The sequence below is a fragment of the Rhincodon typus genome, chromosome 12 (genome assembly GCF_021869965.1).
Source record: "Rhincodon typus isolate 14 chromosome 12, sRhiTyp1.1, whole genome shotgun sequence".
NCBI classification, from domain to species: Eukaryota; Metazoa; Chordata; class Chondrichthyes; order Orectolobiformes; family Rhincodontidae; genus Rhincodon; species Rhincodon typus.
The window spans coordinates 28,233,564-28,259,867 of NC_063343.1; the positions used below are offsets into that span (position 1 = coordinate 28,233,564).

The 26,304-nt window shown below is 41.3% G+C and overlaps 1 long non-coding RNA gene across 1 annotated transcript in view; it reads right to left on the reverse strand.

Moving 5' to 3' along the window:
- Window positions 1-5,335: 5,335 nt before the first annotated feature.
- LOC125484549 overlaps window positions 5,336-26,304 on the reverse strand; it is an 87,018-nt gene continuing 66,049 nt past the window's right edge. The window contains exon 4 of the long non-coding RNA XR_007263371.1: window positions 5,336-5,413. This is a non-coding gene — a long non-coding RNA (uncharacterized LOC125484549). The remainder of the gene's footprint in view (window positions 5,414-26,304) is intronic.

Here is a 26,304-nt window from a genome sequence, read left to right on the forward strand (position 1 = left end):
GCTTGTTGTGGGGGAGGGAGGTTTGTTATTGTCAATGGCCTCAGTGGTTAAGCTGTTGGGAAAGTGCGTACTAGCTTGAAGCACCAATTTGCTGGATATCCAGGAGTTAGACTAGATTTTCACCTGTCTAACTTTTTCTGAGTAGCTATTAACTGAAGCAGATTTTCTCCCATTGAAGGGTTTTGTTGGTTGGTTCCAGGTGCAGGGCAATTCCCCATCAGAAAGTTCAATCTCCCAGGCAATGCCCATGGACTTGGCTACAGAGAGATCATGAATGAATTATAAATATTATTTCTGAATGAATTCAAAAGACCAGTATTTCTCCTTGATGGCATCATCAACAAATAATGCAACTCGATGGGTTCTGTACAGGAGTCTGTTCAAGAGCAACTAGGGATGAGTATTATATGATAATTATGTCATATTTCAAAAATGTTCTTTTAAATAAACACCTTTGCTATTGTTAATTGATTAGCTTGTGTTCCTGCTTTTTTTATAATAATATTGGTACTCTTGATTTATTCTGTTTTAACTGCAGTTTTGTTAAAATAATAAGTTAATACAAATATAAACTTGGGCAAAATAATTTTTAATATTCCCACTGGCAGATTGGTGTTATGCTAACTGGGTAATCTGAAATATGTTCATAGTTAATAGAGCATTGTGTTAACTTAAAAACATATTCTGAATTTTAGATTAATTAAAATGCAAAGGAACAGGTGTTAGCTCTCTAAAAAACACATTTCGTGCCACCTTGTCATGTGCATGCATGAGCTCAAACAGTGTTGGTTTAGATTATTAAACAGATGAAAATGAGAGGTAATTATAGAACACGTAGGAACTTCCTGTATCAGCAAATCTAAAAATACTTACAGAGGTGTGATTTGGAATTTCACATTGGACGGTGAGATTTCCTACCAACATATACTCAAGCGTACAATTATATAACGGTTAATGGTTTTTCCCATGCATTGAAGATTTGGAAAAATATATTTCGCACAAAATTTTTAAAGAAAATATAATTGTTACATGTAACAAGTATGTAATTTGATGCACCGGGGAGATGGTAGTGTACTGGCAATATCACTGAACTATTAATCTAGAAGCCCTGGCTAATGCTTTAAAGACATGAGTTCAAATCCTGCTAGGTAGCTGCTAGAATTTAACTTCAATTAATAAAGCTAGAATGAAAAGTTTGTCTCAGCAATGGTGACTATGAAATCATTGACAGCTGCAATAGAGGCTCATCTCGTTCATGGACATCCTTTAGGGAAGAAAATATTTCTTTAACATTTTTCATGGGATGGCTGTTACTACCTAGGTCATGATTTATTGTCCACCTCTATTTGCCCAGAGGTCAGTTAACTATCAATCACGTTGCTGTGGCCTTGGATTCATATGTATGTCAAACCAGGTAAGCGTAGCAGGTTTTCTTCCCTAAGGGTCAAATCAAGAATGTGATGGAATACTCTCCACTTGCCTAAATGGATGCAGCATCAGCAACACTCAAGAAGATTGACACATCCAGGGCAAATGATCACCTTTGATTTGCACCCCAACTGCAACTTTCAACATTCACCAGGATCACACATTGGCAGCAGTGTTTCCCATCTGTGAGATGCGCTGCAGCAATTCAACAAATCGCCTTTGGCAGCAACTTCCAAATGCATGACCTTTACCACTTAGAAGGACCAGAGCAGCAGATATACTGGAACAACGCCCTCTGCAAGCTCCCTTCTAAGGCACACACCACCTTGACCTGGAATGATATCACTTCCTTCACTGCTGCTGGGTCAAAATCCTGCAACTTCCTTCCTAACGGTTCTGTGGCTAGCATAAAACCCAAAGTTTGCATTGGTTCAAGAAGGCAGCTTACCAACACCATCTCCAGGGCTATTAGTGATGGCCAATGAATGCTGGCCTAATTAGTAACATCTTCATTCCATAAATGAATTTTAAAAAATGTTTTGTTCTTCCCTTTCTAGAGGTAGCAGGAAGGGCAAACAGTTGGAACAAGTGAGATATCCATCCTTCTTTGCCACTTCAGTAATTAGGTTCTGACGGGAAGTTCCATAGGTGTCCTTACAAACCTACCACCAAATAAGACCCTTAATTGGTCAATCAATGGCTACTTAAGAGCCTCAACCTGCCACCCACCCAATTATCGGTCTTCCTGGCTCGTGAGAAAAGTAACTGCCATCCCAGCAGGTAAACCAGGGTGACACCTGCCTGCTGGTTTGATGTGGATGGGAAGTGGATTGTGTGTCTCTATCTTACACAATATAGAAACAACTTCAGGCACAGATGGAGGCGGTGGGGGGGGGGAGCGGTCAAGGAGATAGTTGCAGAAAGCTTCCAACACCCCGACCTCTCATTCTGCACCCCCAACCCACATATGCTATCAGAAATCCTAGCAAATCTGAAGTCATTAGGAATTGGGGGGAAATCTCTGAGCTGGTTGGAGTCATACTCAAAATAAAGGAGAATGGTTGTGGGTGTTGATAGTCAATTATCTTAGTTCCTAGAAAATTATTTTTGTTCTATAGCACTTCCTCAGGAAAATAACCTAGATGCAATAATCTTCGGCTGCATCCTCAATAAGCTTTTCTCCATTGTCAAATAGGTAGATTTTTACCAGTTGAGAGGAAATATGTGGTTGCTGTTAGGCTGCTTTTTTCATTTCAGATTTATATTGAATTTAAGTTTCACCATCGATTATAGTGTGATCTGAGCCCATGTCTCCTGAATATTAATCTGGGTGTGGATTACTAGGTTATTGACATTACTACTATCTCACTACCTTCCCCTAGCTTACTGGCTCTGACTTAAACATGTGAATCCAGACCCCAACAATGTACTTGATTCTTAGTGCCTCCTGAAATGGCCTAGCAAACTATGAATTGTACAATCTGTGACAAAGTTAAAAGGAATTGAACTAGATAGACTTCCTTGTCAACTGCATTGACAACCCCAAGAGCTCCTTACTAATATGTGGGGACTTGTGCCAAAACTGAGAACATGTCTCACAGACTAGCCAAGAATCAGCCTGATATAGTCACACTCATAGAATCATCTCTTACAAGTAATGTCATACACACCACCAGCTTCATTCCTCGGTTTGTACTGTTCCACCAGCAGACCACACCCAAGAAAGCTGGTGACATAGTGTTACGCAGTCAGAATTATGGACTCCATGAAGTTTCAAACCATCAGATCAAATATGGCCAAGGAAATCACTTGATTACCACCCACTACACTACAGCTCATGAATCTTCCACACTGAATACCTTAGGAAGAAGCACTGAGGCTGACAAGGACATAGACTGTACTTGGTGGAAAACTTATATGTTCATTCGGCTATTATGATCCTGGCTAATGGTAATACTGGACAAGTCAGGTTCCAGAATGGAAATTGGCTTAGTAGATCATGTTTAATGATTGAAGTCATTTATCAATATAGTTAGTCACTGCAACAAAGTGACACGAGTCAACAGCTGTTCTTTAACAACTGAATATTAGTTTATTACATAAAGGGGAAAAAAAAACAAAGCACACATATGGTAGAAAAAATCTTAACACAACAGCAAAACAAAGTTTCAACTTATTTCTCAACAATATCCTTTACAGAAACTCAATCCTAGAGCAATATCATTCCTATTTCAACTTTTAATTCCTTACTTGACTGTTCCTAGTTTCTATTCCTTGGGCTGCTGAAATAGTTTAATGATTCCTTTGCAAGTCAGATGACATGAAGCCTTCTTAATTCTGATGATTAAAGCTTTTAATTTAAAGACATTCTGCAAACTCTCACTGCCAACAAATGCCACTATACATTGATGGTAGAAGGCATGTCAATCAAGAGGGCTGCTTTGTCCTGGATGTTATTGACCTTCTTGAGTGTTTTTGGAGCTGCAACTGGAAAGTATGAAATTCCATCACACTTCTGATTTGTGCCTCCTAGATAGTGCACAGATTTTAGGGAGTCAGAGATAAGTTATCCACTGCAAAATTCCTGGTATCTGTTCTGCTCTGGTAGCCACAATATCTATATAGCTAGTCCAGTTCAATTTCTAGTTAATGAGAACCACCAGAATGTTGATTCAACAATGCTAATGCCATTGAACTCCAAAGGGTGATTGTTAGATTCTTGTTAGAGTTAGTTGTTGCCTGGTACTTGTGTGGCAAGAGTATTGTTTTCCACTTGTCAGTCCAAGCCTGGATATTGTCACAGAGTGCGTAAGTATCTAATTCTGAGCATTGTGCAATCAGGGACCACCCTCACCTCTGATCTGCTATGGAAGGAATGCCATTGATGAAGCAGCTTGGGATATTACACTGAGGATCTCTTGGGGTGATGTCCTTAGACTAAGATGATTGATTTTCAATAACCATAACCATCTTTCTTTCTGCTTGGTATGATGATGATTAGCAGAGAGTTTTCCCTCAAACTCCCATTTTCTCCATTTTTTCCAGGATTTTTTGATGCCACACTCAGTCAAATTCTGTAATATAAAGGACAGTCACCCTCAACTCACCACTAGTGTCCAGCTCTTTCTGACCAATTATCCTAGGGGTTACCAAAACCATTTCCTGATTTGCATTAATTTAAAACAAAGTACCAAATTCTATCCATATTCTCTTCAAAGAACTGAACTGTGAACTGTTAGAAAGATCAAATATATAGACTTAGTTGTATAGTTTACCCTTCCTCATGGAAATCCCCAAATCTTGACTGCTTTGACACATTATTACAAATCCAAGAATATAATCATTCAAGCTGACGAAACAATTGTCACAGCATGTATTGTCATTTCACCTTACTTCTTGTTTTCAAAACTGAGGGATCGATTGTAATGCATGACAGCAATTCCTGAAAGATAAAACAAAAAAAAAATCAAAACAGTGAATTAAGAAATATACTACTTCAACTCTGTTTAAGTCTGTTTGATTTCCATTTCTGAAAGTGTTGAGCAAGCTTACACTTGACCAGTTGAGATTATTCAACAAATTGAGAAATATAGAATGTAAAGGTTATTCCGGATTGTCCAGAAAACTGTCCTAGGCCACTGATTACTTTCATTACTTGACATGTTCTTTGTGAATGATGGGTTATTATTTTGATTTCCAAAAACAATTAGCCAGTCCAGTAGAAAAAGACAACAGAGCATCATAGACAAACTTTGGATAAACAGACTGTTCGTACTTGTTTTCAATTAAATAATGTTCAATTTCAATGTAATTTTTTTCTGAGGTCTCATTGGTAGAGACAGAAAATTACCAGTTTATTTATTCCACTTCACAAAGTACTTTGCAGGAAGTTCATTTAAAACTCAAGGCTGCAGATAAATACATATTCATCCTTTGTTAGGTTAGTGCCAGAACCCTGTTACAGCTGCTTTGCATCCGAGTCCTCCTGTAGAAATGGAAAGAGACATAATAACTTATACTCTTAAGGTAGAGCATGCTGATAGTTCCATCATGCTGTTACTTCAAAAGATGCAAAACACACAAAATTAAATAACCAACCAGATTTATTCAAAATAATATTACAACCTAGACAATACTCTAAATACAAGCATCACATGCAGACAGCCCATTTTACAATTATTTTACAATTATGGACTGCCCAATTCTATTATCCTGAAAGTAATGAAGTAATAAGCATGGGTTATATTTCCTACGACTGACAGTAAGGTCAATGACCTACCACTCATGGGCATATGATACTGGAAAAACTTTTGTTCTTTGTTTCCGGCATCCTTTTCCAAAGCATAGGCCTATTAATGTAAATTACGTCAGTTCAAATGCAGGCATAGCCTTTTAGGTTTTATTTTCAACAATTTTATGCAATCATCATCGGAGTGTCATTTTCTAAAAGTCCCTGAAACAACAGGCAAAGATGTTAAAGCAGGCTAATTTTGATTATCAAGTTAGCAGCTGTGTTTTTCTTCCCACTACAATAGTCCCACTAAAACTCTGACACAGCCAGTCTGGCTCAAACTCCCGACAGAGGCTTTGAGCAAGCAGGTGATGCTAGGGATGGAAAACCAGTTAGAGTAAAGAACCAATACCATGGTGGGGAGAAATGCTAACTTTCCAAAATACTTTCAATTGGAAGCAATAAGCCAATTTTATGACTTTTTGTTTCTGTGATTTTAGTGAATTATTAAAACAAACATGCATAGTATTGCCTTGTTATATTTGAAGCTATAGATAGTCATGCAAATGAAAGTTGATCCCTTAATTAAGGAATTTTTATGAGTGCACACCAAGCACCATGCATGTAAAAGAAAATATAAGTGCCCCTATGCTGATCCAATATTATTAAATGAGGATTTGTCAAACATTTGTTAAATTAGATCATAAGGCCATAAGAAATAGGAACAGAAACCACTATTCAATACGATCATGGCTGATCTGATGCTCCTCATGTCAACTTTCCTGCATTTTTCTCATCTCCTTTGATTCCCCTATTGATCAAGAATCGATCTATCTCAGCCTTAAATATACACACGGACTCTTCGTCCCAAAGCTCTCGGTGACAAGGATTTGAAAGACTCACAACCCTTTAAGAGAAGAAATTCTGCCTCACCTCAATCTTAAATTGGCACTGCTATATTCTGAGATTATTTCCTCTGGTCCCCGACTCTCCCATAAGAAGAAACATCTTCTTAGTGTTAACCCTGTCGAGCTCCTTGAGAATCTTATCTGTTTCAATGAAATCACCACTCAATCTTCTAAATTCCAATGAATAAATTGAAACCAAATTCCAACCTGTTTAATCTTTGTTTATAAAATAATCCCTTCATACTGGGGACCATCCAAGTGAACCTACTCTGAATTTCCTCCAATGAAATAAGGTTTTCGAAGGTTTTGGAGTAGATTTGTAGCTCAGGTTGTGGGTGCTGAGGTTGGTTGGCTCGCCAAGCTGGTTTGTTGTTCCGCAGACGTTTCATTACCCTGCTGGGTAACATCATCAGTGCAGCCTCCGATGAAGCACTGTTGTGATTTCCCGCCTGTTATTTAAACTCTGGAGTCTGTTGAGCTGGATTACCTCACTTCCGGTTTTCCTTCGCAGTGGAGTGTATATGCAGTCAAGCTGTATGTGTTTGTTGATGGCTTTCTTCGTGGAGTACCAGGCTTCTAGGAATTCCCGTGCTTGTCTCTGCTTTGCTTGTCCCAGGATCCTGGTGTTGTCCCAGTCAAATTGGTGGTTCTCCTTATCCATGAGGATAGAGATGAGTATTGGTCGTGTCTTTTTGTAGCCAATTGGTGTTTGTGTACCCTTGTCGTTAATTTTCTTCCTGTTTGTCTGATGTAGTGTTTGTCACAGTCTCTGCAGGGAATCTTGTATATGACATTGGTCCTGTCCATAGTGGGTAGTGGGTCTTTAGTTCGGGTGAGCAGTTGTCATAGGGTTGATGTGGGTTTGTGCGCTACTCTAATGCCCAGTGGTTGTAGGAGTTTTGTGGTCAGTTCAGATGTGTGCCTGTTGTAAGATAGCGTGATGAGTGTGTCGGGGCGTGTAGTATCTTCCTCATGTCGTTCGTGTAATAGACATCTTCTGACCCAGTTTTTCGGGTATCCGTTGTCTTTGAATACCTGGAAGAGGTACTCTTCTTCTTTTTGGCGTTTGTTTGTCTGTGTTAGGGTGGTTGCTGTTGAAATTCAGTACTTGGTCAGTGTGTGTGGCTTTCCTGTGTACCTTTGTTAGGAATTCCCCATTTGTCCTGCGCTCTACCATGACGTGCAGGAATGGGAGCTGTTTGTTCTTCTCCTCTTCTCTGGTGAATCTGATCCCAATGAGGGTGTTTATTAGTTCGTGTGTCTCCTCCACTTTGGTCTGCTTAATAATGACGGAGGTGTCATCCACATGGCGTATCCATAGTTTTGGTTGGATTAGCAGAAGGACTGTACTTTCCAGTCTCTGCATCACCGCTTCAACTATTAGTCCAGAGATAGGTGATCCCATGGGTGTCCCATTGATCTGTTCATATATCTGGCCGTTAAAGTAAGCTTTCCAGATTACCTGCTGTATCGATGCGCTAGCTTTCTGTGTTTCATGCATAAGTACACCCAAGTACCTTTGTCTTACAGCTTTTCTCCATTTAAATTGTAATTTGTTCTCCCTATCAAAATGAACAAATTCAGATATCCACAGTATATTCTATTTGCCAATTTTTGGCCATTTATTTAACCTATTAATATCTCTCTACAAACTGTTTGTATCCACTCGCAACCAGTCTTTCCAACTGTTTTTGGTCGCTTGCAAGTTTGCCTACAGTACATTCACTTCCTTCCTCCAAGTCATTAATCTATGTATTGCAAACATTTGAGATCCCAGCACTGACCCCTGTACAACCCACATTGGTCAAAGGTCACCAACCTGAAAAATAACCCCTTATTCCCACTCATTGTTTCCTGCCCATAAGTGAATTCTCTATTCACACCAATGTACTACCTCCAACATCATAGGCACAAATCTCATGACTTAACCTTTTGTGGTACCTTGTTGAACACATTCTGGAGGTCGAAATACAACAGTTCCACTAATTCTTTTCTATCCACCCGGGTTGAGACGTCCTCAAAAAACTCCAATAAATTAGTCTGACACCATTTCCCTTTCATAAACCCATGCAGCTCTGTTTGATTTGATTATGATTTTCCAAATGTCTGCTACTACTTAATTGATAATTAATTTCTATACTTTTCCAACAATAGATGATGGTCTATAGTTACCTGCTTGTTGCCTCTCTCCCTTTTTGAATAGGGGTGCCACATTAGCAGTTTTCCAATCTCTTGGTACGTCTCCAGAATCCAAGGACTTTTCAGAAAATTACAACCAATGCGTTCACTATCTCTGTAGCTACATATTTTGGGATCCTAGGATGCAAGCTATCCAGGCCAGGGAACTTATCTGCCATTAGCCCCATTAGTTTGTCTAATATTATTTCTCTAATGATCGTGATGGTACTTATTCATCCCTTGTATTCTTTTGTATTAATGGGATGCTTGAAGTATATTCCTCCACAAGATTGATGCAAAATACCTGTTTAATTCCTCCGCCATCTCCTTGTTCCCCAAAACCATCTCTTCAGAATCACTTTCTATGGGTCCTATATTCACTTTGACCTCACTCTTCCTTTTTGTATATTTAGAAAGAAACTTATTGTCAGTTTATATATTCCTCGCTAGTTTGTCCTTGTGGTTTATTTTCTCTGTCTTTTTTTTAGTTATCATTTGCTGGATTCTGAAATTACCCCAGTCTTTGGGATATCGTTGACTTTTGCCTCCTTATATCCTTTTATCTTAATACTCTCCTTAACTTCCTCAGTTAGTCATAATTGGTTTATCCCTCTCTTAGAATCTTTCCTCCTTACAGAGATGCATTTTTGCTGAGATTCTTTGAATTACTTCCTTAAGTGACTGGCGCTGTTTGCTTACTGCCTTCTTGCTAATCTATCCACCCAGTTCACTTTAGCTAACTCTATCCTCATTTCATAGAAATTATATTTTTTAAAGTTGAACATGATTGGGTCTGACCCAGATTTCTCACTCTTGAACTGAATATTATATTCAGTCATGTTATGATCACTACTTCCAAGGGATCTTTTACTCTGAGATAATTCATTAAACCTGCCCCATTATCCAATACCAGATCCAAGATAGCCTACTCCCTGGTTGGCTCCATGACATATTCCTCCAGGAAACTATCTCTAATACACTCTATGAATTAATTGTCATAGCCACCCTTTCCAATTTGTTTAACCCAATCAACATGAAGATTAAACTCATCCAAAATTGTTACTGTATTCTTCTTACATGGTCATATTATTTGTTTATTTATAGCCTTTTCTACGGAGAGACTTCTGTTTAGGGTCTGTACACTACTCCTCCCAATGTCTTCTATCCTTTGCTATATTTTTACCTCTGCCCAAATGGACTGTACATCATCTGAGACTAGATTATCTCTCACAACTGTCCACATTTCATTTCTTATTAACACTATACCCCACCACTTTTTTCTATCCCTCCTGCCTCTCCAGAAGGTAAATATCCCTGAACGTTAAATTCCCAGTTTTGATCTCCTTGAACCATGTTTCCATTTTGGCTATGAGGTCATATTCATTTACTTCATTCGTGGTATCAATTCATCAATCACATTCTGAATGCTTTGTGCGTTAAAACACAAAACCCTTAAGTTTGTTTATCAAATTTCCCGACACTTGTTGTTTCCTCGGTAACAATTTGACAGTTGCTCATTCTGGCCCTTCCTTTTATTTTCTGGTAACAATCAGCCCTATCACTAAGCAATCCTATCTTCTCCTTTAACTTTTGATTTTCTGATTTTACTTGCAACCGAGTATGCCCCATCCCCACTATTTAGTTTGAATCCCTATCTACAGCCCTAGTTATGAAATTTGCCAGGATGCTGATCCCAGCATGATTCTGGTAGAGCCCATCCCATCAGAACAGCTCCCTCCTTCCCTAGTACTAGTGCAATGTCTCCTGAATTTAAACCCATTTCTCCCACACCAAAATTTGAATTTTGTTCATCTTGTGCCAATTAGCTCATGGCTCAGATGGTAATCCAAAAATTATTACCTTTCTATGTCTGCTTTTTAATTTAGTCCCTACTGTTCATATTTGCTCAGCAAAGCCACTTTCCTCTTTCTACCTATATCATTGATACCTACATGGGCCACACATCTGGAATCTTTCCCCTCCCACTCCAAATTCTTCTGCAGCCGAGATGAGATATCTTGAACCTGGGCACCAGGCAGGCAACACAGTCTTCGGGACTCTCAATCCTGGCCACAGAGATCAGTGTCTATTCCTTTGACTGCGCTATCACCAACATCTGGACAACGAATACACTTACATCAGACTCCTGTTTGTTGACTATAGCTCCACCGTTAACACCATTATACCCTCCAGACTGATCTCAAAACTGCGTGACCTTAGTCCCATCTCCATCCTCTGTAACTGGATCCTCAGCTTTCTGACCCACAGACCACAATCAGTGAGGATAGGTAACTGCACCTCCTCCACAACAACACTCAACACTGCAACCCCCCAAGGATGCGTCCTCAGCGCCCTACTGTACTCCCTGTACATCCACGACTGTGTTGCCAAATTCCAAACAAACGCCATCTACAAGTTCTGAGGACACCACCGTAATAGGACGGATATCTAACAATGATGAGTCAAAATACAGAAGGGAGATAGAAGGGCTTGGTGATGTGGTGCAATGAAAACAATCTGTCTCTCAACGTCGGCAAGACTAAAGAATTAATCATCAATTTCAGAAAGAAAGTAGGAGAACATGCCCCCATCTACATCAACAGAACTGGCTGAAAGAGTGAAGAGCATCAAGATCCTCAGAGTGGCAATTAGTGATGACCTGTCCTTGACTTCCCATGTGAATGCGACAGACAAGAAGCACAACAATGCCCCTTCTTCCTCAGGCAGCTCAGGGAAATTTGGCATATCTATGAGGTTCTTCATCAACTTCTTTAGATGCACCATTGAAAGCACACTGTCCGGATGCATAATGGCCTGGTATGACAACTGCTCTGCCCAGGACCGTAAGAAACTACAGAAGATTGTGTGCATAGCCTAGGCCATCACAGAAGCTAACCTTCCATCCATGGACTCCATTTACATGGCCCGCTGCTGCAGAAAAGCGGCCAACATCATCAAAGACTCATCTCACCCTGGTAATGCTCTCCTCTTCCATCAGGCAGAAGATACAGATGTCTGAACACATGCACAAGCAGGTTCAGGAACAGCTTCTTCCCAGCTGTTATCAGACTGTTGAGTGGACTTAAACCTCAAATAATGTAACCTGCAAGCCTCTAAGTCTTTTTGATCTGTACATCCTTTGCTTGCTATGTGATCTGCCTGTACCGCTTATAAACAAAGCTTTTCACTGTATTTCGGTACACATGACAATAAAATCAAAATCAAATCAATTACAACTACATTTCTCTTTTCTCCACCCTCTTGAAAGGCTCCCTGTACCATAGTGTTATGGTTAGTTTGTTCATCTTCCCTCTTGCCCCTGCTTTCAGCCACACAAGGAACAAGAATCTCAAATGTGATAGATAAGCACAAGGGCTGAGGTTCTTGCAGCAGTACCTCTTGCATCCCTTTACCTTCCTCATGTATAGTCACGACTTCCTGTCCCTGAATTGGTGATATAGTGCAATTTGATGTGTGCTAACTTACTGACTCATTGAAACCATTGCATCACTGTATGACTTCTGCAATTTTTAACTTGATGATCTCCTTAGCAGTGTTGTGGGAGGTGCCTCCTCAGAGGAGAGAAGGTAAATAGGAAATAAAATCACTATGTACTGATTTAATGAGTCTCACTGTAACGGCAAAGTGTAGAGACTGAGAAACATGCTCTCCATCTGAGGTATCGCTTCTTAAACTTTGGAGAGGTAGATAGGAAGGGAAAAAATGAAAACAGGAAGAGTGGATTTATTTTTACATGTTTGCAAAATTGTTTTAAAGTCTGTGACCAAGAAATTGTGTAACTGATTATATGATGATATGAAGACTGTTGATCATATAAGTTATTTGACAAACTCATATTATCAGTCATTCATTATATTACGTGTACCAAAAAAAGCTAACAATATTGAATTGTAGTTATTCCAATGTACTGTTTATCTCCAGTACTCATACTTTCTGTAAATAAACCTATTCAATAAACTAGCCTGTGATGCAAATTATCTAATAAGTCGGCTTTAATTGCTGGAGATGATGCACCCACTACACCATTAATTAGAGGGAGGATTACTTGCCCGTCAGTTGCCAATTTCTCTCTATGGAGCTGAAAGACAGCAGGGGAAGTCTATCATAGGCATTTTCAGAATCCCTGGTAGTACTTGCTGGCACTTAGGCATGAACTGCACGTCCTCAGAGCTTCTACCTTGAAGTACAAAGATCCCATCTCCAAGGGCTGTTGACCAATGGTTCACTGACGGCTCTTTCATAGAATCATAGAATCCCTACAGTGTGGAAACAGGCCCTTCAGCCCAACAAGTCCACACCGAACCTCAGAGCATCCCACCCGGACCCATCCCCCTCTAACCCATCTAATCTACACCTCCCTGAACACAACGGGCAATTTAGCATTGCCAGTCCACCTAAACTGCACATCTTTGGACTGTGGGAGGAAACCGGAGCAGACACGGGAGAATGTACAAACTCCTCACAGACAGTCACCCAAGGCTGGAATCGAACCCAGGTCCCTGGCACTGTGAGGCAGCAGTGCTAACCACTGTGCCACCACGCCGCCCCTTTAGTGCCAGCTAGCAGCAATGAGACTGGTGGTCAGTACCAGGGCCGCAGTAGACCTGAACCAGCCATCATGGAGGATACCCTGAAATTAGCACTACTTTTGTGGGGTGCATCAAAACCTCAGATCAGTGGTCATCAGGCAAAATTAACTGTGGGGGAGAGTCCCCAAATGAGAGCCTCTTCAGACAGGTACTGGGATTTAAGGTTAAAGTACAGAGAGATTAGCTCCCGAAACCTTTAAACCTTCAGGTTGAGGAAGTTCCCAAGTTCCTGCTTCTGCTTTACCATGTCCACATCACAGAGTTATATCTTCTCTGGTAAATACACTGAAAAATTGGTAAGTGAGTGCTTCAGCTTTATCTTTAGAATGATGCATAACCCTACTGTTTATACTGATGTCTCAAATCCCAGTTCTTCCTTTTTCATTTTCTAAGTAAATGGCCATAAGCTACTAAGAACCAGAAACATAGGCTCAGAATTTCCAATGACCGCCTAGTCATTTGTACAGGGCAGATTGGAGTTACATATGAAGATCGTACAGAAATCCCGATGCAGCTATCTCTATGGGAATTGGCAGGAAAATTGAAAATTTAAATCCAACGCACCCTCTGACTCAACAACACCAACCAACACCACCTCCCAGCCCCATAGACATTGTTGGGCCCATTATCCCACTGACAACATCAGACCCAAAACTCCTAGCCATCTACATCTCAACATACCCTAAGCACTCATCCAGCTACCTCAGCTCTTCTCCCCTCAGCCTACTTGGCACTTTGCTCACTAGCCCCTCACCCATATGCCAACCCTATACACGTGCTTACCTTGCATATTTAGCTGCTGTCAGTAGCTGTAGGTTGAGGGACATTTAAATAACAAAGTATGGCACACAACTGCTAAAAAAAGTAATATATGCTTTCACATTGATACAATCCAACTGCTCGCAGTGAAGATGCTGATTCTTTCTGAATATCCCACAATGTTCTACACAAAATGTAGGAAATTTCTCCTGCTGGATGAAATCTTGCATTGTTCAAAGTTATCTATGGCTTCTCTCAAGAGTTTTCCCAGCTTGTCCTATGTTTGTTTGCACTGGTGATGAAAGTAAGTTGGTAAAGTTGGAAAAAGAGTTCTGAAGAAGAGTCACTGGACCCAAAACGTTAACTCTGCTTTCTCTCCACAGATGCTTCCAGACCTGCTGAGTTTCTCAGACAATTTCTGTTTTTGTTTTCCACCATTGCCAATTATTTGGCTATTTTGATAAAGTCGGAAGCAGGTTTGGGTTAGACAGCAGACTTTTCAACAAAATTTCTGAAGAAGTGTAACATTTCTGTTTCTCTCTCCGCAGATATTGCAGGTAGCAGAGAAAGAAGACAATGATGATGCTATAAATTCAATGGGCTGAATCTTACGTTTTTTGGCTCTGTATGAGTTGCATCAAATTTCTTGGAGGGTTTTGCACCGCAAGGCCGAGTGAGTTTTCTTGCATTATCTTCCCAAACCTATCTCATTAACTACCTACACATCTCTATGGCATCCCTCACATCTGATTCATCCTCACCTTACCACAACTACCCATTAGCAGATTTTCGCCAGAAGACAAACATCTCTGTGCCCACTTCATTTTTAAAAGGTCACCGTGCACCCGACATTCCCTGGGTAGCTGGGCCCTCCACCTCCACCCTGCCTGCCCTTCTCCAAACTCTTAAAGTTCTAACTGAGGACACTCCACTTGCTTTTGGCAAGAGGTCCCTTAGCATTTCTGGACCCAATCAGCCTTTGGGTCACCCAACCAAACCACAAGGTTTCCAGCATCAACAGTTGTTTGTTTTATCTTAAGGTATTTATCAGGCTAGGGGTTCTGCTGACAGTATTGCCTTTCATCCTAAAACAGCCTACTTCTTTCCCTGGTCTCTGTGCCCAAAAGTGCTTGTGTAAGTGCAGTGGTCAGCAAAGCCTGGAGCAGGGAGTTGTCCAGTACACAGGGAGCCACTGTGTTAGGCTTATTAGCGAATTGGGACCCTGTAAGTCTGTGAACTGTAACTTGCATGGCTCCGTGAGTGATGCTGTTTTTCTCCAACAGGTCTAACATCAGTGGGTCCTGTAGCCCACTCACTCTCACGTCAAGACAATATTCCAGATGTAGCCACAACCATTTCCTTTGCCATTGAATACTTTTGATTTCCAGCACTATGGAGGGGGTGGGAAGATGTGTTTGGTCATGGCATTCTGCTGGAAATGAAAAAAATAGTGGAGGATGATCCTTTGGATGTGGAGACTAGTGAGGTGGAAAATGAGGACGAGGGGAATCCAATCATTGCTCTGGGAAAGAGGGGAAGGAGTGAGGACAGAAGTGCGGGAGATTGGTTGGACATGGCTGAGGGCCCTGTCAACCATAGTGGAAGGAAATCCTCATTCTGCAGAGACTGTTTCCTCTGTGACACTCTAGTCCGTTACTTCATCACACTTAACACTCCCTCACTCCCCCACGGCACTATTCCGTGCAATCAAAAAGTGTAACACTTGCCCATTCGCCTCCTCCCTCCTCAAGGAGGCATCATACACACCTCCCAGGTGAAGCTGCATTTTACATACTTCTACTTGTCATTGTTTCAATCCAAGCTACTGTATTCATTGCTAACAATGTAGTCTCTTTTACATTAGTGAGACGTAATGCAGCCTGAATGACCACTTTGTTAAATACCTCCTTCTGTCCGTAGGAACATCCTTGGCCTCCTAATTTCTTGCAATTTCAATAAACCACCTTGCTCTCATATTAACATTTCTGTCCTGGACCTGCTGCAATATTCCAACAAAGCTCAATACAAGCTTGAGGAATAACTCCTCATTTTACAGCCTCAAGGTCTCAACTTCAGAAATTGACTACATAATGCCTGTTCTTCATTTTTCTACATTCCTGCCTTTGAGTCATTTAGGTTTTAACTCTTGTTTACTTTACTGTCAGTAGAGAGGGCAAGTTTTGTTCCTTTCATATCTTAATTTACAATTATTTTGCATTTCTCCTTCTCTTCCACCGTTATTAATAGCCTTTTGTCTTTTATATTGGATCTCCACATCATTCCATCATCCTCCTTGATCTCTGTCAAAAGTAGCAAAAAGCACCATTTTTCAATCCCTTTAAATTTTGAAGGAGTCATTTATTTTTGATGCTACCCGATGAGTTTCTCCAACACTTTCTGTCCCTGTTGCAAATGGAATGTTGTTGTTTATGCAAAGAGAATAGAATATAAAAGTAAAGAAGTTTTGCTACAGTTGTACAGGGTATGGCTGAAACCACATCCAGAGTACTGAGCAGAAGTTTGTTATCCTTAAGAAATAATACATCTTTTTTTTAAAAGAAGTTCATTGAGGATTCACTTTGGAAGTTCCTGGAATGAATGGAAGGTTGAGCAGGTTGGCCCGGTACTGAGTGGAGGTTTGAAAGAATGGGAGGAGAACTTATAGAAACATAAATTTTTCAAGGGTATTGGGTAGAAACTGAGAGGATGTTTCGCCTGTTGGAAGAAAGTAAAACAAGGGGATGGATTTTCAAAATAAGGCACCTCTCATTTAAGATGAAACTAGAGAGAAATATCTTTCCCTCAGAGATTTGTTATTATGTGGCATTCTCTCCCAAAGAGCAGTGGAGGGAATATCATTGAATATTGTTAAGGCTGACTTAGATAGGCTATTGATTGACCAGGGAGTCAAAGGTTATAGGAGGTATGAAGGTACAGTTGAGGGTACAATCAGAACTGGCCGTGATCTTATGAAACGGCAGAGCAGGCTTAAGAAACCGAATAGCCTACTCCTTATTGAAATTTTTATGTTCTCTGTTCAGAGACATAGACATACAAACTAGTCAACAAGCTATCAAATTGGGGGTCCTGGAGAAAATGATTTAACCAGAGTGGTGAGAATGTGTAACACACTATCACAGAGAGTATGGAAGTGCATAGCATTGCTGCATTTAAGAGTGTAGTGATTTGAACCAGGTCAACTTCACTGACTACTAGAGCCCTGATTAGGGTTGTTAACCTAGGCCAATCAGGGAGTCCTGGCTGACAGATACAAACAAGGGATTCAAAGAGTCTCCTGATTTCAGGGACTGACTCCGAGCTGGATGGTCACAGCCAATTTACTGTGCGCATGTAAATAAAGGGTAACTTGGTGACCGGATACTGGCCTCCGTACAGCTATTTCAGTGGCGGTGGGAGAAAACAGGACGTGCCTGAAGAACATTCGCTCACAACAGTTGTCTTTGAGTTTGGACAAGCATTTCTGGCATCATGCCTTTATCTGGAAAGCTTGACTTGTTCAATCCTGCTGTCAAAGACTGGGCCCAGTATTTGGAAAGAATGCAACATTTTTTCTGGGCAAATTGAATTGGGGCAGATGAAAAGCAATGAATAATCCTTTTGACTGCTTGCAGACCTGCAGCAGTTTCAGTTATTTGGGGTTTAACTTTCCCAGAGGCACCAGATATTAAAACCTTCCAAAAGTTGACAGATTTGTTTAAGGAATATTGTGACATCAAACCTCCTCTAATTCTGAGACGCTATTGGTTTTATTCGGCTGTTCGAGAACCAGGGGACTCTGTATTGGCCTTTTTGATGACGTTAAGATGACTAACTGAGACATGTGATTTTGCGTTAACACTGAATGATGCTGAGAGACTGGTATTTGTGATTAATGACATAATCATGCAAAAGCACTCATTGGCTGAAGCTCAACGGGACATCAAACTGGCACTACAACTGGCTGTGTCATTAGTAAATACAGCAAGTGGAGCATGGGAGCTGCAGGGCATCCCAATGGAAGTGGACACCCTCATCTGTCCAACTGAGCTTGGGGAACACCACTTGAGTGCAGGCAATCACACAGCCTCATGTCAGTATATCCTGAGCAAAGGGACCCTAAGAAAGCTCATAGCAAAACCCCACAACAAAGCTAAGCCTTGCTCAAATGGCTAAAAAGTTCTTCAGGATCTGGGCCGATAAGCCATTGTGGTATGCGGACTCAAGACAGCAAAGGAGCCCTTTGAGGCCTGACATGAGCAAACGAATGTTTGGGCCGGTATTCAGGGGAGTGCTCACCCTGGAAAGTCTGCCTACATGAGGGACTGAACAGTTAAATTGCTTAGCAGTATCTAAATCAGAAGCAATTAAAATTAATATCTGGTTAAACGGTCACCCAGTTCTCATGGAGGTCAATACCCATGCAGCTGTGTCTATGATTGCACAACCTGTCTTGAGCAAGATTCGCTCTGGACTCCAACCCTTAAGTTTGCGTAAGACCTTGACCAGATTGAGAATGTACAATGGGGAACCATCACAGGTTAAGAGTACGACTTTGGTTCCGGTCTCCTACGAGAAGTGGTTGGTGCTGTGGTTGTGGGAAGAGTCTCGGGCCCAAGCCTGGTTGAGAAAGACTCACCTTGATTGGCTCATCATTTTTCAAGAAGAAAATGGCTGCCTGAGTGAAGTCCTAGTGAAATACCCAGGAGTTTTTCGGGAAGGGCTAGGGACTATCAAAGGGGCCAAGGCCACTTTACATGTTGACCAGGAAGAAATTCCGCAATTGTGTGAAGCCCACAAAGTACCATTTATGTATGGGCAAAAGTACAGGCAGAAATCAGGAGGCTGGAAAGCGAAAGAATTATCAAACCAGTGCGGAATGGGCAGCATCGATCGTATCAATTGTGAAGCCCAATGGTTCACTTTGCTTTTGTAGGGATTTTAAGCAAACAGTAAATTACTTTCTGCAGCTGGATAACTAACCAATCCCTCGCTTAGAGGATTTGTACGCAGAATGGGTTGGCGGGGGGGGGGAGATGCGTGGCAGCTGTCCTTTATGAAGCTGGACATGTGCCATGCCTGCCTGCAATTAGAAGAGGAGTCCCAGAAGTACACTACAATTAATACCCATAAGGTTTTATACCAATATATGAGACTGTCATTTGGGGTATCATCAGCCTGCACCCTTTTCCAGCAGACCAGGGAGAACATTTTACAAGGGCTACCCCAGGTTGCCATTTATCTGGATGACATACTAATAACAGGGAAGACCAATAAAGAGCACTTGGAGAACTTGGACACAGTAATTAAACGTTTCTCCCAGGTGGGAGTACCCCTTAGCAGAGAAAAGTATGTATACCAGGTGCTCCAAATGACCCACTTGGGTTTCAGAATCAACAAAATTGGGTTACACTTTTTGGAAGTTAAAGGCAGGGCGATCAAAGGAGCCCTGGCTCCCACATCTGTACTTAGGCCTTTCCTTGGGTTGGTATGATATTCCCAAAATATTTCACATCACCTGGCCTCCACTTGGCAGCCTTGCACCTGATATTGAGAAAGGTCAACCTTGGAAAGGATCATGGAGTAGCTTTTAGGTAAGTGAAAAAGCAGCAATCGTCATCTAACGTGTTGGCCTACTGCAATCCTAAACCTGCCGTTGTGCTGACATACAATGCCTCCCTCTACAGTATCGGGTAATGTTGGCTCACCGGTGTCCCAATGGAGAGGAATGCCCATTAGTGTATGCTTCCTGGACTTTGGCTAATGCCGAGCACAAACATACCCAGATAGAGAAAGAAGGCTTGGCGGTCATCTTTGGTATGAGGAAGTTCCACCAATGCCTTTACGGATGTGATTTTGTCATAGTAATGGGCCACAAACCTCTGCTAGGGCTACTTAAAGACAAGGCGGTGCCGACCATAGCTTCTGATCGAATTCAGTGGTGGGCCTTTATTCTCAGTGCATACATGTCTAAGCTGGAACACTATCCAGGAGGCCAAGTGGTTAATGCAGATGTCTTGAGCTGCCTCCTACTGGCAGATACTCCACTGCTAGTGCCTCCCCTGGAAGAGTCCGTTCTGGTTTTAAACTTTCTGGACACCCTACTGGTCACTGCTGACAACATCTGACTGTGGACACAAAAAGATCCCGTCCTGGCAAGACTAAAACAGCTGGTGGTGATGGGGGAAACAAAAGGGCCATCACAATCAGACCTGAAATCTTTATGGACGCGGCGAGACCAGGTCACTGTAGAGGACAACATATTATGGGGATGAAGACTGATTGTCCCGAGTAGAGGTCGCCGCCAAATACTGGCTGACCTCCTCCAGGGTTGTCCGGGGGTTTTCAAAAAGATGTTGGCAATAAGTTGTGTCTGGTGGCCAAGACTGGATGTCGACATAGCTGCATTGGTGGGGCAATGCCCTGAGTGCCAACAAGGACAAACGTTGCCGCCACTGGCACCCCCACATTCATGGGAATGTCTGGGTAAAAACTGGATTCAGTTACATGTCAACAATGCCAGTCTGTTCATCGGCTCAATACTCCTGGTCATTGTGGATGCCCATTCAGAGTAGTTGGATGTGCATAGCATTCATTCGGCACACTTCGGGATCACGATTGAAAAGCTGTGAATATTGTTTTTGTGATATATAGACTCCCAGAAGTATTGGTCACAGGGTGACTTGGTGATGGGATACCAGCCTCTGTGCAGTTATTTCAAAGAGGAAGGAGAATGAAATTTAGTGTCATGCTCATAGAGTTTGATGAAGTACAGTGAGAGGTGGCTTATATGGAACATAAATGTTGATATTTACCAGTAAAGAGTTTGAGTATTTCCTAAAGTTGAATAGCATTTGGCATGTTCGGACAGCTCCATACCATACATTATCCAATGGTCTGGTGGAAAGAGTAGTCCAAATGTTGAAGGCAGGCTGAAAGAAACAGTCTACAGCTTCACTCATTACAAAACTGTCCCGGTTCTTGTTTGATTATCGGACCATCCTGCATCCAATTACAGGGATAGCTCCAGCAGATTTGTTGATGGGGAGAAGACTCCGCACCAGGTTAAATCTGATATTTCCGGACCTTGGCAGGCGAGGGTAAACTGGCAGCAAGAACACCAATGCTGGCCACATGTGTCCTCTAAGTGAAAAAGGGTTTACTTCATGGGACGAAGTTTAGTGCCGGAACTACAGAAATGACCCTGTATGGGTACGAGGCAAGGTCAATACAAGGTCAGGCACCGTAACACACAAAGTTCGGGTAGGTGAGGTGGTCCTGAACAAACATGTGGATCACTTGAAAGTATACCACGCAAACAGGGCAGGAGCAAAACATGCCTGGTCCCTCAGAACAGCCAGAAGGCCTGTAAGAAACTATGGGCTTTCCCCCTCTGTCTTGTGTCGACGAAGCCTCAGGTTCTGAGATGGATGCAGCCTTCATATCATTACTGCCGGAAGAAGAGGAGGAAACTCTCCTGAGGTGCTCCAGATGCAAGAGACATGATACCATCCGGTACATGCCACCCGAGTCCAATTCCAAGTCAGAGGAACCAGACCTGGGGCAAAAACATTCCAGGAGAATCTACCAGAGAAAGACCAGGCCTGCATCCCAGGCTTTGGCGGGGGCAGGCAGACATGGTGATTGCAACCAGGAGGACCTGATTGACTATGAGATCCTTGATTGGGATTATTAACCTGGCCCAATCAGGGAGCCCTAGCTGACAGATATAAACAGGTGTTTCAGACAGTCTCCAGACTTTTTAAAATTCATTTACGGGATGAGGGCGTCACTGTCTAGACAGCATTTATTGCCCATCCCTAATTGCCCAGAGGACAGTTAAGAGTCAACCACATTGCTGTGGGTCTGGAGTTACATGTAAGCCCTGACTCCGAGCTGGCTGGGCAAAGCCAGGCTATGGTGCACGTACAAATAAAGGGTGACTTGGTGACAGGATACTAGCCTCTGCGCAGTTATTTCAAAGAGGAAGGAGAAGGAAATTTAGCGTCATTTTCATAGAGTTTGATGAAATACAGTTGAGAGGTGGCTTATGAGGAACATAAATGTTGACACTGACTGGTTGGTCTGAATAATGTTTCCTTATAATACATTCTACATAGTTCTCTGCAATAACCTGTTGAAACACTTCTGACGCCGTCAAATTTCCTTGTGTTGTGTTCAAGTAAATTTGATTCCTAAACGCATCACTTCTGAGGAAGTGCCACTCGACCTGAAACATTAACTCTGATTTCTATCCACAGATGCTGCCAGACCTGCTCGGCTTTTTCAGCAATTTCTGTTTTTGTTTCTGATTTACGATATCTGCAATTCTTTCAGTCTTATTTCCTAAATGCCCTGCCAGGTAATTTATAATTTGGAAAATTCCAGATAAATGAGCTTCAGCTCATTTTAGTTACTGTAGATTTTTTAAAAACGTCTTCATGGGATGTAAGCAACGCTGTCAAGGCCAACACTTCTTGATCATACACTTATCTTCTTATGAATTGATAAACTAGTATCACAAAGCATTCTCTAGTAAACTAACTTTCTGGAGTTACCTGTAATTGTTTGGCTTTTTTAGTTGAGACCGTACTTGTCTATCAAGTCGGAATTAATTTTTGGTTTCTGATATTTCTATATGCCATATCCGACATTGTATTTATTTCATGCTATCTTACAAAGGGTGAAAAAGTATATTTCGAATCTGCGTCTGAAATGAATAGAAATTTTTCTGTCAGGCGAACGTTAAGGAACTCAATGGGTAACTCCCAGCTCCTACTGGTGGAGAACAAACTAAGATATTTTCTGATCAACCACTCAGAGGTGTTATTGCACTCTTCTGGAGCAGGTAGACTTAAACCTCTGCCTACCTGACTCAATAGTAGGGATTCTTCCACTGCACCACAAGAGCCCTTGGTAGCAAGCTAAGGCTATTGTTCTAATCAATCTATTCAGGGATGTCTTGCACACCTCTGGAACAGGTGGGACTTGAATCTGAATCTCTGGTCTCAGGGGTAGGGATTCTCCCATTGCACCACAAAAAAACCCTAGACAACAAGCTAATATTTATTATCTTTATCTGTTTCACATGTTCACATTAGCAATTCCATTTTAGGCACAACTGAGAAACTGGGCGCAAATAACATTTGACATTGCGGTATTTCCAAAGTGAAGTTGTGGTTCAAGTTTCCATCCAAATTCATTTCCAAAATCACAAATGCAAAAACTTACATTGTTTTAATTGTTTTCTTTGCCTTAAAAAATGACATTTATTAATTTCAACCTAGTGCAAATTTGGTTGTACTGCTGAAAATGGATTTAGGACAAAAAGATTAATTTTTTTTGTATGTGTGCCTAGTCCATCATCTATAAGTAACCCAATGTACATCACTGAAAACAATATTTAGAACCTAGACTGAACCATATAGTAGTTTCACTGGTGAGTACTCAAGTTTTTTTGCAATTCAATTTCTTTTTAATATTGGGAATTGAGGCCGAACCACACTGTTGTAATCTTGTGGAAATGTTTAACAGAGATGAACTTCTGATCGTATTTCTAAATGACCAATTATTTTCATCTCCATGGCATCTACTGACCCTATTCCTACCTCAGCTTATCATCTGCTGAAACCCTCAACCTTATTTTTGTTACCTGTAGATTTCAATGGACCTCTAATTGGCCTCTCACATTCTACACCCCCCCCCGTTAACTTGAGGTCAACCAAAAGTCTGCTGACCCTGTCCTAACTCACACTATTGCACTAAGTCCTGTTTACCCATTAGCCTTACTGTCACTGGCTTATATTGCTTCTATTTTAATAAGTAACACACTTTAGCAATTCTCATCCTTATTTTCAAATTCCTGTATCATTTCTCCCTTCTCCATCAATGTCATGTTATCTAGTTCCATTTCAGAGGCTGATTTAACACTGGGCTCTTGACTGTCCCTTACTTTAATTGCTTCATCAATTACGTCCTTGTTTTCAGGTGCCTGGGCTATAAGCTCTGGAATTCACTACTGACACCTGCAGATGGAATGCTGTGAACAGTTTTGGGCCCCCTTATCTAAAGGCATCGGAGGCAGTTTAGAGAAGGTTCACTCAGCTGATACTACATATAGGGGGACTATCTTATGAGAAGAGATTGAGTAGGTTGGGCCTGTATTCATGTGAATTTGCAAGAATGGCAAGTGATCTAACTGAAACATAAAGGGCTCTTAGGAGATTTCACACGGTAGACGCGGAGGGGTTGGTTCCCCTTGCGAAAGAGTTGAGTACCGGACGGTATGATCTCAGAATGAGGAGTCATGTTTAAGACAGATGAGGAGAAATTTGTTTTCTCAGACAATAGTGAATCTGTAGAATTCTTCACCACAGAGGGCTGTCAAGGTTGAGTCAGTAAGTATATTCAAGACTGAGACATACAGCTTTTTAATCAATAAGGAAATCAAGGGTCATGGTGAAACGGAAGGAAAGTACAGTTGAGGATTATCAGATCAGACATGATTTCATTGAATAACAGAGTAGACTCGATGGGCTGAAGAGCCTAATTCTACTTCTATATTATATGATATCATGGTTTTTCCTGTATAAAGACGCTCTTTCATCAAGCTTTTGACTAAGTGAACTATTATATCACCTATGTAGTTCATTTTCAAGTTTTATTTAATGAGGCCCAGTGACAGATTTTGGCATATTTGATTACTTTAAATATGCTACATAAATTCATGTTGTGTTTTAAAACTCGCCGATCAACAAGTTTGCAATTGGCAAAAGTACCTTATGTTTTGTTCTGTGAGAGTGATGACTTTTGTGGGTAAAACTGTTTTTTAAGTTATCCTGACCAAAAATTCTGTAGTGATTGCAACCAGGTTGACCTTGTTGACTACAAGGTCATTGATGGGGTTGTTAACTTGGGCTAATCAGGAAAGCCCTGGCTGACTAATATAACCGGGAGAAGGTGCATAGGGACGTGCCGAGAATTGTATCTTCCTCCATTCACTGTCACTCCACCCCAGTCTTCCACATCATTAACACTGCATGGCCTCTTGTGCTGCTTGTTCACTAGCTCGGGACACCTCAGCATCTTTCCTCCACCTGCACCACCACTAACAGCTGTACCACCCACTTTGGGCTCATTCAATCTCTCCATTTCTGTAATTCCAGGAGAAATTAGTTCACAATAGGACAGACAGAGTCAAAGTGGGTGGCGGGTGGCCTGACATTCTGCTGCTCAGCCCTGATCCTGATTCTGCCCACCCCAAGTCACTGCCTCTGAGCTGGTGTTGGAGACTGCCCTTGACTTACTGTGCCAGGACCCCTGTCTAATGGCTGTCTCTGTTTAATTGGCTGAGGACTGATGATAAACATAACAAGCTTCCTGGCTTTGAGTCTGTATGGAATAGCAAGACAGAGTAGAAGTACTGACAGATCTGGCTGTGGGGAGGTCTTAGTTTCCGAGTCTGGGGCTCAACTTCTTCAGTAAACAAGTTTTCCATCAGTGGACCACATGGTTTGGCAATTCTTTTATAAACCTCATTATGTGCTAGAAAGAGGCATCTCTAATTTGATATTGAAATAATAGTACACAAAAATCCACTCACGCACTAGACTATTCAAATAACTATAAAAGCATAATAGAAGCTTTCTAAACAATACGTAGTATTAAATAAATATTAGTAGTTTAGAATGTAAGCAGATGTTCCATTAAGTTTAAAGAAACTTGAAACCTTTTCCGTCCATTTATATATGGTCATTCAACTAAAATCAATCAATCATTTAAGTCATTAGTTGCCAAGTTGACTTACACTGTTAACTAGAAATATATAGCATTAAGAAAGCCATTGATAGAAGCTTATAGGGCACTGAAGAAGGACAATAGCAAGATATCTGGGAGAATCACTTGAGAAGTCCAGTGAGATCTTTCTCCGCATTGGGATCAACTAGCTACATTTTACAAATATGTTCCAGATGCAGAGATGAGTTTCTCTCAAGGCAGCAACAAGATGTTCACTGATGAGGATTAATGCTTGCTATCATCCTCGTGAACTGCACGTCTCAACTCACTCATATGCAGCTTCCTATCCTACCAGCTCTTGCAAACAAAGAGATGCTGAGAATTCCTGACATGAAATGCAGAGCAAATATCTGATGATTGCAATTCCCTGCTTTTCTCCTCCAGACTGCCATCCTAT